The 14738-nt window shown below is 42.3% G+C and overlaps 1 pseudogene; it reads left to right on the forward strand.

The window, feature by feature from the left end:
- Positions 1-12682, forward strand: part of LOC103108635 (large ribosomal subunit protein uL14-like) — an 86435-nt pseudogene extending 73753 nt beyond the window's left edge.
- Positions 12683-14738: the final 2056 nt, after the last annotated feature.

Genomic DNA, 14738 nt, shown 5'->3' on the forward strand with positions numbered 1-14738 from the left:
AAGCCTGGTACAGGGGGTCGGGCGGTGGCGCAGTGGGTTAAGCGCATGTGGCGCAAAGCTCAAGGACCGGCGCAAGGACCGGCCTAAGTATCCAGGTTAGAGCCCCTGGCTCCCCACCTGCAGGGGAGTCACTTCACAGGCGGTGAAGCAGGTCTACAGGTGTCTATCTTTCTCTCCCCCCTCTGTCTTCCCCTCCTCTCTCCATTTCTCTCTGTCCTAGCCAACAACAAACAACATCAACAATGGCAATAATAATAACCACAACGAGGCTACAACAACAAGGGCAACAAAACGGGAAAAAAATGGCCTCCAGGAGCGGTGGATTCATGGTGCAGGCACCGAGCCCAGCAATAACCCTGGAGGAAAAAAAAAAAAAAGCCTGGTACAGTATCTGCCAGAGTGATGTTCTGGTCATCATTCTCTCTTTCTTTCATTAATAAATAAATCTTTTAAATGTTTTATTTTCTTTAAAAAAAAAAAAAAAACTTTTCCAAGAGCCTGCAAGATAGCTTGCTGTACAGTGTACCTTCTTTGCCATGTAAGCAACCCAGGTTCTAACCTGGGCCCCACCACATGTGAGGAAGCTTTAGTGCTTTTGTCTCAGTCTCTCTCTGGGAAAACTTGACCCAGAGTAGTGAAGCCCAGGCAACTACAAAAAAAAAAAAAAATTCTTTTTTAATTTTTTAAATATTTATTTATTTTCTCTTTTGTTGCCCTTGTTTTATTATTGTAGTTATTATTGTTGTTATTGATGCCGTTGTAGTTGGATAGGACAGAGAAAAATGGAGAGAAGAGGGGAAGACAGAGAAGGCAAGAGAAAGATAGACCACCTGCAGACCTACTTCACCACCTGTGAAGCTACTCCCTTGCAGATGGGGAGCCAGGGGCCTTGAACCAGGATCCTTGCGCTTTGAGCCACGTGCGCTTAACCTGCTGCGCTACCGCCTGACTCCCCCCCCAAAAAAAAAAAATTCTTACAGCTCAATAATAAAAGGACAAATACCCAAATTTAAATGTGGGCAAAGGATCTGAATAGATATTTCAGTAGAGATATGAAAATGATCGATAAACACATAAAAAAGATGTTCAACATCACCAGTCACCAGAGAAATGAAAATAAAACCCAGTGAGGTAACACTTTGTACCACTAGGATGCTATAAAAAAAAAAGACAGATAATAACAAGTTTTGGGAAGGACATAGAGGAATTGGAATGCTCATGCACTTCTAAGTGAGACTGTAAAGTGACTTAGCAGCTTTGAAAAAGTCTGGCATTTTGTCAAAAGGTTGAACACAAAGTTACCATGTAACCAACAATTCTACACTTAGATATACACCTAAGAGAACTGAAAACAGATATTCACACAAAATTTTGTAGATAAATGTTCACAGTAACATTATTCAGGGTAGTCATAAGATGGATGCAATACAAATTCTCATTAACTTACAAATTGATAAAAACAGTGTATCATGGTATAGCTATATATGGAATGTTATCATTCACCTGTACTAATGTAATATTATTCAGTGATGAAAAGAAAGGAAGTGCTGATAAACATGGATGGACTTTAGGAACATTATGTTAGGTGAAAGAGGCTAGTAATAAAAAAAAAATTGCAGACTGTATTATTCTGACTATATGAAATGTCCAAACTAGCGAATTTTTCAGAGACAGAAAGTAGACTAGTGTCTGCTTAGGGCTAATGATGTTGGAGAGGAAATGGGAAGTAACTATAATGAATAAGGGCTTCTTCTTGGGGTGATGAAAATAACCAGAACTGACTGTGGTAATGCTTACTCAACCTTGTAAATAAATTTTTAAAAAGTCATTGAATTGTGCACTTTAAATGAACTGCACAGTATGAAGATTAGATCTCTATAAAGACATATGAATAAAAACAACAGACGACTCAAAAATTAAGTTAAAAAATTAAGTAAAAATTCTGTCATTGTTACAAAAGATTATTGATGTATTTTCATCTCCAATATCACTTTACTGAGGAAATGTTGATTTACAATATTTTTGTTGTCACAAAATTACATTTTATACCAATAAATTATTTATATTTTTAAATAATAGTAATGAAATATTATTTTTAAATATTTTGTTTATTTATTTTGCATAGAGACAGAAGTTGACAGGGAAGAGGAAGATAGGGAGAAAGAGAGACACCTGTGGCACTGTTTGACCATTCATGAAGCTTCCCCTCTGCAGGTGGGGACTGGGGGGTTGAACCTTGGTTCTTGCACACTGTAATGTTTGCCTTCAACCAGATGTACCACTGTCCAGTCCTATGAAAGTCTTAAACAAATCTAATCACTTTGCTAAAAAATCTCAGTTCAGCTACCTGCTGACTCCGTAACCTTGGATAAGTTATTTAACCTCCCTGAGCCTGGTTTTCACTTCTGTAAGACGGGTCTTAGGTCCTTTTGAGGATTAAATAAATTAATGTGTAAAAGCACTTGGCACATAGCAGATGAATAAATGGAAACTAGAGAAGAATGAGGAAGCCACAATGACTAGAAACAATATTCATTGTTTTCAAAACAATATTCATTGGCCAGGGCCACATCCATGCATTTATGGCTAAGCATTGACTGGGCTCTAAGGACATAAAGAAGTCCTTGATAGAAGGAGTTGAGTGGCATTTCCAAAAAAAAAAAAAAACCAACAAAATGAGCCAAATGCTATTGTGGAGTTATGGACAGGTTGCTCAGGAAAGGCTTTTAAATGGAAAGAGTTCATGAGTTAATCATATGGGAAGGGAACAAGTGGACCTCCTCTATATAAATCCTCTCCTCTATATAATTGACCAAAAAAGATATGAAGCACTTCCTCTCACCCTACAACTACTACCACGAGAAAACTGAATAGAGTCAACCCAGTACAGCAGAGGCCCAAGTCCAAAGAGCAATTATAGATTGATTATTCCTGGCCAAGATGGATAGTGAAGCTGGCCTGACAGGTAGACGGTGGACCTGCATCCGTGGCTGTTGTAATAGATAAACTACATTTTAAAAGTTCTCCCTCTCTCTCTCTCTCTCTCTCTCTCTCTCTCTCTCCTTTTCCCTAGCTCTTCTGGGCCCTTAAGCCTCCTGGCTCCTCTCCTCCCTCCCACCACCCCTCTATTGAGGAACAATCCGATTCTCTGTGGGCAGAGTGTGACGCCTCCATCACTCCTCCCTTCAGTGACTCATTCCCAAGACTGGGGGTGGCAGGAAGTGCCAGGGCCCCAGAGCTGGAGCCCCATCCGGATCCTGGCAGCTTAGAGACATCCAATCTCCACCCTCCTCCCCCCACCCCCGCCACCTCCCCCACTTCTAGTTTTGACTCTTGGCATTTCTACGTAAGAGACACCCACCTCCCCCAAAACTCTTCTTGCCTTTCCACTGCCTCCTCCAATCCTCAATTCTGGTATCCAGGGACTGTACACCCCAAACTAAGGGGGACTGGATGGTGACACACTAGGTTAAGCACACATACCACCCCAAAACTAGGGGCTCTTTCCTAAAGGAGGTAGTTAGGCAAGGTCTGTCTCCTGACAGTCAGCCCTATGAGGGGCAAGGGCCATGGTGTAGAAAGCATTCTGAACAATTCTTAAAACAACAAAAATAGTTTACTGCATGCTAAGTGCTTCTCAGGCTTTGTCTCATTTATTCCTCACAACTCTATGAGGAAGGTGCAATTATCTTTGCCAATTTTCACATGAGAAAACTAAGGGGGAATAATTCAGAAAGAAGCAACCTAGAAGGTGGCACAGTGGATAAAGCATTGGACTCTCAAGTATGAGGTTCTGTGTTCAGTCCCTAGTATGGTATATTACAGAGTGGTGCTCTGATTCCCTCTCTCCTCCTCTCATTGGTTAATAAATAAAATCTTCAAAGAAAGAAGAGAAAGGGACTGGTGTGATAGCACACCTGGTTAAGTGCACATACTATAGTGTGCAGAGACCCAGGATTGAGCCCCCGGTCCTCACCTGCAGGGGGAAAGCTTTGCAAGTGATGAAGCAGTGTTGTAGTTGTCTCTCTGTCTCTCTCCCTCTCTATCTCCCCTCCCCTATCAATTTCTGATTGTCTTTATCCAATAAATAAATAAAGATAATAAAATTGGAGGGCCGGTGGTGGTGCACCTGGTTGAGTGCACATGTTACAATGCACAAGGACCCAGGTTCGAGCCCCCAGTCCCCACCTATGGGGGGAAAGCTTCATGAGTGGTGAAGCAGGGCTTCAGGTGTCTTTCTGTCTCTCTCCCTCTCTATCACTCCCTTCCATCTCAATATCTGGCTGTCTCTATCCAATAAATAAATAAATATAATAAAATTTCTTTTAATTTTTTTAAAAAATGGAAGGAGGGAGAGAGGGAAGGAGGGAGTGAGGAAGGGAGGGAGGGAGAAAAGAAAGCAGACCTGGACTCAAACCCAGGATTCAGATTTTTGTTTTTTAACCACTAGGTTTTTCTGCTTGTTTGGGGAACAGGAGATGTTTCCGGTCTTTCTAATCAAGGCAGCACATTCAGTCCTTGAGGTCCTTCAGACAGGTGCCCTGAGGTCTGGCTGGGACTACAGGTTTGGACCTCAGTTGCCCTGTTGCCTCACCTGACTCTCCACTCCTGAGGGGTAGGTATATAGTGGGCTCTTCAAAGGATTCTCACCCACTGAAGAGCTAATTCAGCAAGGATCATCGTGTTTGTGTGTGCCCAGGGACTCCTTAGAGGGAGAGAAAAAGGAACCTTACTTCCAGGTGCAGGGGACAGGAGGAGGCTGTCAGACACCCAAGTACAGGGTCAACTCTAGCTTGCAGGCATCTGTCACACCAAGAGGCACAGAGCTAGCCCACATGATAATAGAAATAATAATACCCTGGAATTATGTAGCACTTTATAATTTCTCAGGCACTTTACAAACATTTGATCCTCCAGATGACCTCTTTGGATGCAAGGAAGCAGAAAGCATCTTTTATAAGCTGTCACCGCCTGTCAAGTTTTCCCCCAGAGGGGGAAAGGCAGGAGGCAGTCAAGGCAGTGAGTTAACCAAGCCCCAGTTAGTAATTGATGGTTTTTAGGGTGACTTTATCCTTAGACTCCCTCAGAGAGCATATTTCCACTGAATTACCATATTTACATAACAGTGCAGGGTGAGAGACCCTGATAAATCTTCCTTGTGAGGGGATGAATACAGCAGAAATATACTTGGTTGACAACGATTTGTTTTACTACACTACTGCCCTTCAGCGTAGGGAGGAAAGAGCAAGGCTCTCAATTTATGAAGAAAGGGAGGGAAGGAGAGACTGAAGGAGAAAGGGACATTGGGTGATCAGAGAACTGGAAAGAAAGGAATGAGTGAGGGGAAGAGACAGGGGAAAAAGTAGGAAGGGAAAAAAGTAGTTAAGAGGTTGGTGGTGGAAGAGATGAAATGATCTGAGGCCAGGAAGTGACACACCTGGTTAAGAGCACACATTACAGTGTATAAGGACCCAGGTTCAAGCCCCCAGTGCCTACCTGCAGGGGGAAAGTTTTAAGAGTGATGAAGTAGAGCTGCATGTGTCTCTCTATCCCTCTCCCTCTTTCTCTCTCTCTCCCCTTCTCAATTTCTCTGTTTCTACTCAATAATAATAATAATTAATGTTTTAGTTTTTAAAGAGAGAGATGAAATGATTCACATGAAGTGTGACCAGCTGCTAGAGACCAACCCTGGTGGTGGAAATGAGAGGATTCAGAAATGTCCTGGGTTTCTGCCTCTCCCCTTGGAGGCTAGTCAGGAGAAGATGAAAGAGGAATGAGTCTCAGGGACTACTTAGGCCTTATTTGAAGTTCCTTGAAGACATTCTCAGAAGACTCCTCATACTTCTTCTCATCCCATACAATATCCAGCCTTTTTTTTTTTTTGCCTCCAGGGTCATTGCTGGGGCTCAGTGCCTGCACCATGAATCCACTTCTCCTGTAGACCATTTTCCCCCTTTTTTTGCTCTTGTTGTTTTGTCATTGTTGTGATTATTATTGTTGTTGTTGCTGCTATCATTGGACAGGACAGAGAAAAATGGAGAGAGGAGGGGAATACAGAGGGGGGGTGATAAAGACATACACCTACAGATCTGCTTCACTGCCTGTGAAGCGACTCCCCTGCAGGTGGGGAGCCAGGGGCTCAAACCGGGATCCTTATGCCGGTCCTTGCACTTTGCACCATGTGCGCTTAACCCTCTGGGCTACCGCCAGATTTCCTATCCAACCGTTTTTATCCAGAGAGCAAGTGGGTATCTGGATGGAGTTCTCAAAAACTCAAGACCAGAGTTTTTCTAATCCAGCGACTTGGGTTGCTTTCCCTGCTCTGCCATTAACTTAACTAGATGGAAAAGAGAGATGGTTTTAATGGATTCTTTCAATCCCCTCAACCCTCAATCTTGTTTCTCTATTGGTAAAAGGGAATTTTATTCATTCATCCAACAAGTATTTACTGACTGTATGCTAGATAGGGAGATGTACTTACCAAAGTAGTTTCTTTCATTTTCTTTAACTTCTTTATTGGGGAATTAATGTTTTTTATTTCTTTATTGGGGAATTAATGTTTTACATTTGACAGTAAATATAATAGTTTGTACACGCATAACATTTCTCAGTTTTCAACACAACAATACAACCCCATCTAGGTCCTCTGTCATCCTTTTTGGAACTGTACTCTTCCCCCACCCACCCCAGAGTCTTTTACTTTGGTGCAATACGCCAATTCCAATTCAGGTTCTACTTGTGTTTTCTCTTCTGATCTTGTTTTTCAACTTCTGCCTGAGAGTGAGAACATCCCATATTCATCCTTCTGTTTCTGACTTATTTCACTTAACATGATTTCTTCAAGCTCCATCCAAAATGGGCTGAAAATGGTGAGGTCACCATTTTTAATAGCTGAGTAGTCTTGCTTTTTCTTTTTTTTTTTTTTTTAATTTTTTATTTAAGAAAGGATTAGTGAACAAAGGCATAAGGTAGGAGGGGTACAACTCCACACAATTCCCACCACCCAATCCCCATAACCCACCCTCTCCCATGATAGCCTTCCCATTCTCTAGCCCTCTGGGAGCATGGACCCAGGGTCGTTGAGGGTTGCAGAAGGTAGAGGGTCTGGCTTCTGTAATTGCTTCCCCGCTGAACATGGGCGTTGACTGGTCGGTCCATACTCCCAGTCTGCCTCTCTCTTTCCCTAGTAAGGTGTGTCTCTGGGGAATCTGAGCTCCAGGACACATTGGTGGGGTCTTCAATCCAGGGAAGCCTAGTCAGCATCCTGGTGGCATCTGGAACCTGGTGATTGAAAAGAGAGTTAACATACAAAGCCAAACAATTTGTTGAGCAATCATGGATCCCAAGTTTGGAATAGTGGAGAGGAAGTGTTAGGGAGGTACTCACTGCAAACTCTAGTGTAATCCTGCTTTCAGGTATATATTTTGCAGTAGTTTATGGATACGTGTGAACATAAGCTCTCTCTCACAGAAACTGTTGTATGTCTAGGTTATGGGTTCTTTTTTTTTTTTTTTTTTTTTGCCTCCGGGGTTATCACTGGGGCTCAGTGCCTGCACCAATCCACTGCTCCTGAAGGCTAATTTTTTTTAATATTTATTTATTCATTTTCCCTTTGTTTTTGCCCTTGTTGTTTTATTGTTGTAGTTATTATTGTTGTTGTTATTGATGACTTCGTTGTAGGATAGGACAGAGAGAAATGGAGAGAGGAGGGGGAGATAGAGAGGGAAGAGAAAGATAGACACCTGCAGACCTGCTTCACCGCTTGTGAAATGACTCCCCTGCAGGTGGGGAGCCGGGGGCTTGAACTGCGATCCTCTCGCCGGTCACTGTGCTTTGAGCCACCTGCACTTAACCACTGTGCTACTGCCCAACTCCCCTGAAGGCTAATTTTTTTTTCCTCTTGTTGCCCTTTTTGTTTTATTGCTGTTGTGTTATTATTATTGTTATTATTGATGTTGTTGGATAGGACAGAGAGAAATCGAGAGAAGAGGGGAAGGCAGAGAGGGGGAGAGAAAGATAGACACCTGCAGACCTGCTTCACCACCTGTGAAGTGACCCCCCTGCAGGTGGGGAGCCGGGGGCTCATACTGGGATCCTTATGCCTGTCCTACACTTTGCACCATGTGCACTTAACCCAATGTGCCACCTCCCGACCCCCTTTGTTTTGTTCTCTATTTTTTACCAGAGCACTACTCAGCTCTGGCTTATGGTGGTGCTGAAGATTGGACTTGAGACCTCAGAGCCTCCCAAGGCATGAAAGTTGTTTGCATAACCAGTATGCTATCTCCCCAGCTCTAAAAGTAGTTTGTTAATGATAATATTTCAAGAAATGAGATGCTCCTAGGTAAGCACCAAACTCAATGCCTCGTACATACAGTGAGAGTGAGGGTGAGCAGAAGTAGGTGCTGTCTCCACAGACATGAGACACTGTTACCAACTGATACTTAGTGAGGAACAAGTACATTTTCTTTTCCCTACTTGTCAGCTGGGTTTTTGTTTCCTTTGCTTTTGTTCTTATTTTCTTTTTATGCGGCACTAGGCCCTCATACATGCATAAAAAGATACCCTGGCTGCATGTATCTTTTTCTCTCCTCTACCTCCCCACTCCTCTCAATTTCTGTCTTGTCAAATGAAAGGAAGAAAAAACATAGCCACCAAGAGTGGTAGATACATCATACAAGCACTGAGCCCCAGTGATAACCCTGGTGGCAATTGAAAAACAAACAAACAAAACAAAACACCATGGTCTCAAGCATAGTAAGGTCTAAGTTCTACTGTGTGAGGTATCCCAGGGCCCATTTTCTTCTCTTTCTTCCTTTTTTTTTTTTTTTTTGCCTCTAAGATTATTGCTGGGTCTACCTGCACTACGAAACTATGAATCCACTGGTCCTGGAGGCCATTTTTTCCATTTTATTGGATAAGACAGAGAGAAATTGAGAGAGGAGAGAGGGAGAAAAGGAGATAGGGTGAGAGGGAGAGGGAGGGGAGAAGAAGAGAGAAGGAAAGGGAAAGAGAGAGAGAGAGAGACCTGTAGATTTCACCACTTGTGAAGCATCACCATGCACGTGGGGAGCTAGGGTTCAAACCCAGATTCTTGTGTGAGTCTTTGTGCCTTGTATTATATGCACTTAACCAGGTGTGCGACCGCTCAGCCCCCTTCTTTTCTTTTTTATGCCTGATAATTAACTCTGCATTGTTTAATTGTATCCTCCTTAGTTCTCTGCCTCACTCTTCTTTTTGGGCTTCATTCTCTTTTCCACCTCTTTCTTAAGAGAAGGCTTATCTAGCTGAATTGCTGTTTGTATATGCAGAGGCCAAGTGTTCTCCTAGCAAAGGGCACTTTATTCCATCCATACAAAGGAGGGAGTATTTTGCAGGGCATTTTGAATTAGCCGGTGAACCTGTGGGGGATGGAGCTCAGGACCACAGCTGACTCCCAATTTCCTGATCTATAGACTCCTCACCAAAGCTTGACCACAAGAGGCCCACACCCTGACAGAAAACTATTTCCTCTCCCACCGTAAGAGTTATTTGATGTTCCTTGCAGTAAATATAAATCAGAAGTAATAAGCCTGGCTTTCCCTCTCTCTTTAGAAAACTCCCCAGTCCACTGCAAAACAGGGCCAGCTGGGAATCTACTGGCCAGGCCATGAAGTCAGTGAAGGGGAGTTGTGTCAGCACCAACCCAGCTATACGTTAGAGTGGTTGAGAAGGGCCCTGGTTTGGATCCTGACTATACACAGACTACAGAGAAGCAGCAAGAGTGGGATCTATGTGTCAGATGTGTGCTTTTGTTCTTTATCCAATCCAGGCATCCAAGGACAGTCTGGGTCCCTCTGCCAAATCAGCTGCAGTCTGGGGTCAGTTGTGTTAGGGTTATTTCTTGCAGTCATGTCCAATTCACTGAACTCTGAGCTCTTCACATTGAGTAACTCAGTTTTTCTCCTCTTCCTCTCCTTGCTCCTTCTCCTCATTCTTCTTCTCTTCCTTCTTCTCTTTTCTTTTTTAAAGATTCATTTATTTGGGAATCTGGGGAATGTTATGCATGTAAAAAAAAAAAAAAAAAGAAGAAGAAGAAGTAGAAACGCAAAGCAGAAATTGACTGAGTTTGGAGTATGGCACCAAAGTAAGAAAGCAGAAGTACACTAGAGTTTGCAGTGAGTACCTCCCTAATACTTCCTCTCCACTTTTCCAAGCTTTGGGTCCATGACTGCTCAACAATTTGTTTGGCTTTGTATGTTAACTCTCTTTTCAGTCACCAGGTTCCAGGTGTCATCAGGATGCCAGCCAGACTTCCCTGGATTGAAGACCCCACCAATATGTCCTGGAGCTCAGCTTCCCCAGAGACCCACCCTACTAGGGAAAGAGAGAGGCAGATTGGGAGTATGGACCGACCAGTCAACGCCCATGTTCAGCAGGGAAGCAATTACAGAAGCCAGACCTTCTACCTTCTGCAACCCTCAATGACCCTGGGTCCATGCTCCCAGAGGGATAGAGAATGGGAAAGCTATCGGGGGAGAGGGTGGGATATGGAGATTGGGTGGTGGGAATTGTGTGGAGTTGTACCCCTCCTACCCTATGGTTTTGTTAATTAATCCTTTCTTAAAAAAAAAAAAAAAAAGATTCATTTATTTATTGCAGCCCAGGAAGAGATACTGCAGCTAGAGCATAAGACCCTGGTTGGATCCCTGGCATTGCATAGACCAAATTGATGCCCTGGTTTTGTTCTCTTTATCTCTCTCTCTCTTTCTCCTCCACCCCACTCATTAGTAAATAAATAGATCTACTTTAATAAACAAATATTTTATATTTTATTATTTATTTTAATGAAAGATAAATAGATACAGATACATACATATGTATGTACATACATACCAGAACACTGCTCAGCTCTGGCTTATGGTGGTGCTGGGGATTGAACCTGGGACCTCAGAGCCTCAAACATGAAAGTCTTTTGCATAACCATTATGCTGTTTCCCCAGCCCTATTTATTTACTGTAAGTAAAAGAAATGTTAGAGAAAGAGAAGCAGAGAGAGTGAAAGAGCTTAAATACATTACCAAAGCTTAAATACAGTGGAGGCTGGATTTGAATCTGTGTTGTGTACATGACATAGCAATACACTATTTAAGTGAGTTATTTCATCAGCTTGATGTTGTCATATTTAGTCCTAGTAATGGTCCTTGAATTATAGATTAAATGTCACAGTTGTCGGGGGCAAGGCGGTAGCATACCAGGTTAAGAACAAGGACCAGAGCAGGGATCCCAGTTCGAGCTCCTCACCTGCAGGGTGGTCACTTCACAAGTGGTGAAGCAGGTCTGCAGGTGTTTTTCTCTCCCACTCTCTATCTTCACCTCTTCTCTCAATTTTTCTCTATCCTATCTAACAACAACAATGAAAAAAGACAGCCAGCCAGGAGTGATAACCCTAGAGGCAAAAAAAAAAAAAAGTCACAGTTATCACCTTTCATCTAGTCTATGGAAGGGTCCTTCTGGAAAAAGAGTTCTTCCTCCTCTGATATCCAGCATCTGTGCTTGCTGGATCATCTACTCACACAACAGCTAGGATGATACTTTTAAAAATTGTCTCTTGGTTCAATGTCCTTCAGTGGATTTCTATTTCACTCAAATAAATCCTAAGATTTTTACTATGTCCTATAATGCCGTACTTTTTCTCTCTCTAACCTCCGGCTCACAAATGTTATGCCCTCCTGGCTTATCATTCTTGCCTTTATTCTCTCTAGTAAAGCTTAATGACTTCCTGCCTTATTCTTCAAACACAGATACACACATTCCTGCCTTAGGCCTTTGGCACTGGCTGGCCTTGTGCAAAGTTTTATCCTGTTGACCAGGTGGTGGTGCACAGGGTTAAGTGTGCATATTACCATGTGCAAGGACCTGCCTATGGGGGAACACGTCACAAGTAGGGAAGCAGGTCTGCAGGTATCTTTCTCTCTCCCTCCCCTCTCAATTTCTCTCTGTCCTATCCAATAAAAAATAGAAAGAAAAAAAAGGACAAAAACAGTCACTGAGTGGTGGAATTGTAGTGCTGGCACCAAGCCCTAGCGATAACTCTGTAACAATAAATAAAATAAAATAAAATAAAATAAAATAAAGCTTTATCCTGATGGCTCCCTTGCTTATTTAGTCCTTTGTCTATATGACTTTAGCAAGAACATCTTCTCAGATTCCCATGTAGCAGCTTAAAAATATAACTATAACCTACTTCCTTTCTGTCTCTTTCCAGCATTCAAGATGCCAAAGTGAAGACATGGTGGGTCCTCTGGGGCCAAATTCTGGATCTCCTTGGGACTTCCAGTAGGGGCCATGCTGACAACACAGGAGCCAAAAATTTATATATCATCTCCATGAAGGGTATCAAGGGGCGACTGAACAGGCTTCCTGCTGCTGGTGTGGGTGACATGGAAATGGCCACAGTTAAAAAAGGCAAACCAGAGCTCAAAAAGAAGGTGCATCCAGCGGTGGTAATTCGACAATGAAAGTCATAGCAGAGAAAGTCATACCAGAGAAAAGATGGTGTATTTCTGTATTTTAAAGACAATGTGGGGGTCATTGTAAACAATTTAGGGGAAATGAAAAGTTCTGCCATTACAGGATTGGTTGCAAAGGAGTGTGCAGACTTATGGCCCAGGATTGTATCCAATGCTGACAGTATTGCATGATTCTTCAATGTATTTGTAAAAAATAAAAACGTAATTGTTTATATATATATACAAACTTTTTATACTCCTCCAGTCAAAGGGTAGAACTTAATTCACCTCCTTTGAAGTGCTGGCTCAACTTGCTAACTGCTCTCAAAAAGCAGAAAATGGCAAAAGTAATAGTGTGACTTACAAGACAAAGGTCAAAAAAAGGATTGTGATTACTCTAGTCTGATCTCAAAAAAAATGTCAGACAAACCCAGAATGAGGGACATTCTACAAAATACTTGATTGTTACAATTCAAAAGTGTCAAGGTTATGAAAAAAATACTAAAACTGTCACAGGTTGAAGGAGCAAAGAAAATATGATAGCTAAATGCAATGTGACATCTTGGATTAGATCCTGGAACAAAAAAAGAAAATTGATGGAAAATATGAATAAAATCTGTAGTTTAGTTAATAGTAGTATACCAGTGCTGGTGTCTGAGTTTTGACAAATGTACTGTAGTTATGTAAGATATTAATGTTAGAGGAAGCTGGATGAGGTATATATCAGAACTCTTGGTGCTATCTTTGTGACTCGTCTATAACCTAAAATCATTCCAAAAATAAAAAAGATTTTTTGAAGCCCAGTTGCTTCCTTCTTGTTCTCTCATTTTGGGTCACAGGCTACCATATCATGAAGATACTCAAATAGCCACAGAGGAAGTCCCCCAGCTAACAGTCCTGTGAGTGAACCATCATGGAAGCAAATCTTCCAGTCCGGGTTAACAAGTCAAATGACTGGAACTCTGAACTGTCACTTTAATAGCAATGTCAAAAGAGGTCCCATAAGTCAACCTGGGAGTAAGGGAATTGTTCATGCCCAAGGTTTGTGCAATGCAAAAAAAAAAAAAAAGAAAAAGAAAAGACAAAGGAGTGGGTGGAAGACTAAGACTTCCCTAAATCTTTTTTTTCTTTTTTTTTTAATTTATTTTATTTATTTATTCCCTTTTGTTGCCCTTGTTGTTTTTTTATTGTTGTAGTTATTATTGTTGTTGTCATTGTTGGATAGGACAGAGAGAAATGGAGAGAGGAGGGCAAGACAGAGAGGAGGAGAGAAAGATAGACACCTGCAGACCTGCTTCACCGCCTGTGAAACGACTCCCCTGCAGGTGGGGAGCCAGGGGCTCAAACCAGGATCCTTACGCTGGTCCTTGTGCTTTGCGCCACCTGCGCTTAACCCGCTGCACTACAGCCCAACTCCCGACTTCCCTAAATCTTTTCTTTCCCATCTGTCCTCCAGTGTTTGCCTCACTACCAAAGAAGCATGCCTGTTTGCCTGCCAGTCCCTCTACCTCACCTAAGCATTCTATCAAATGCCACTTATTTGAGCCATATTATCTTTCCCGTGCCTCCCTCCATTCCTCATCCTCCCACCCAACACACGATGTATAGATTTATACATGAACACAGAGATACAGTGGGGTCCTATCTCAACATCTGCCCAGGTCTCTGAATACTTTCTGATTATTTGGTATGATGACACATTTGCAGGGTCATTTTCTCTCAAGAAAAACAGTTTCTATAAGGGCTTGAAGAACCTACTGTGTTCTGGGAATTCATGGCTGTTGGCATCAGTTCAGTCTGGAATATAAGCCAGGAGGCAGGACAAGGAGAAAGGAACAAATTTTAGTGGTTTCCAGAGGCCTTGGAAACTGCTGAAGAATCCTGCATAGGTTATAACCCACTCCATTTCTTCTCAGCCTTCCTCACATCTAGCCCTTCTCTTTTCCTTCCAACACTTGCTGTTCACTTGACTTATACAAAAACGTGTGTGTGTGTGTGTGTGTGTGTGTGTGTGTGTGTGTGTGTGTGAGAGAGAGAGAGAGAGAGAGAGAGAGCGCAACCGGAGTACCATCCTGCCCTTTTTTGTTGTTGTTGTTGTTGTTTGTATATGTGCTACTTTTTTATTATTTTTTATTTAAGAAAGGATAAATTAACAAAACCATAGGCTAGGAGCAGTACAACTCCACACAATTCCCACCACCCGGTCTCCATATCACATCCCCTCCCCTGATAGCTTTCCCATTCTCTA

The sequence above is a fragment of the Erinaceus europaeus genome, chromosome 2 (genome assembly GCF_950295315.1).
Source record: "Erinaceus europaeus chromosome 2, mEriEur2.1, whole genome shotgun sequence".
NCBI lineage: Eukaryota > Metazoa > Chordata > Mammalia > Eulipotyphla > Erinaceidae > Erinaceus > Erinaceus europaeus.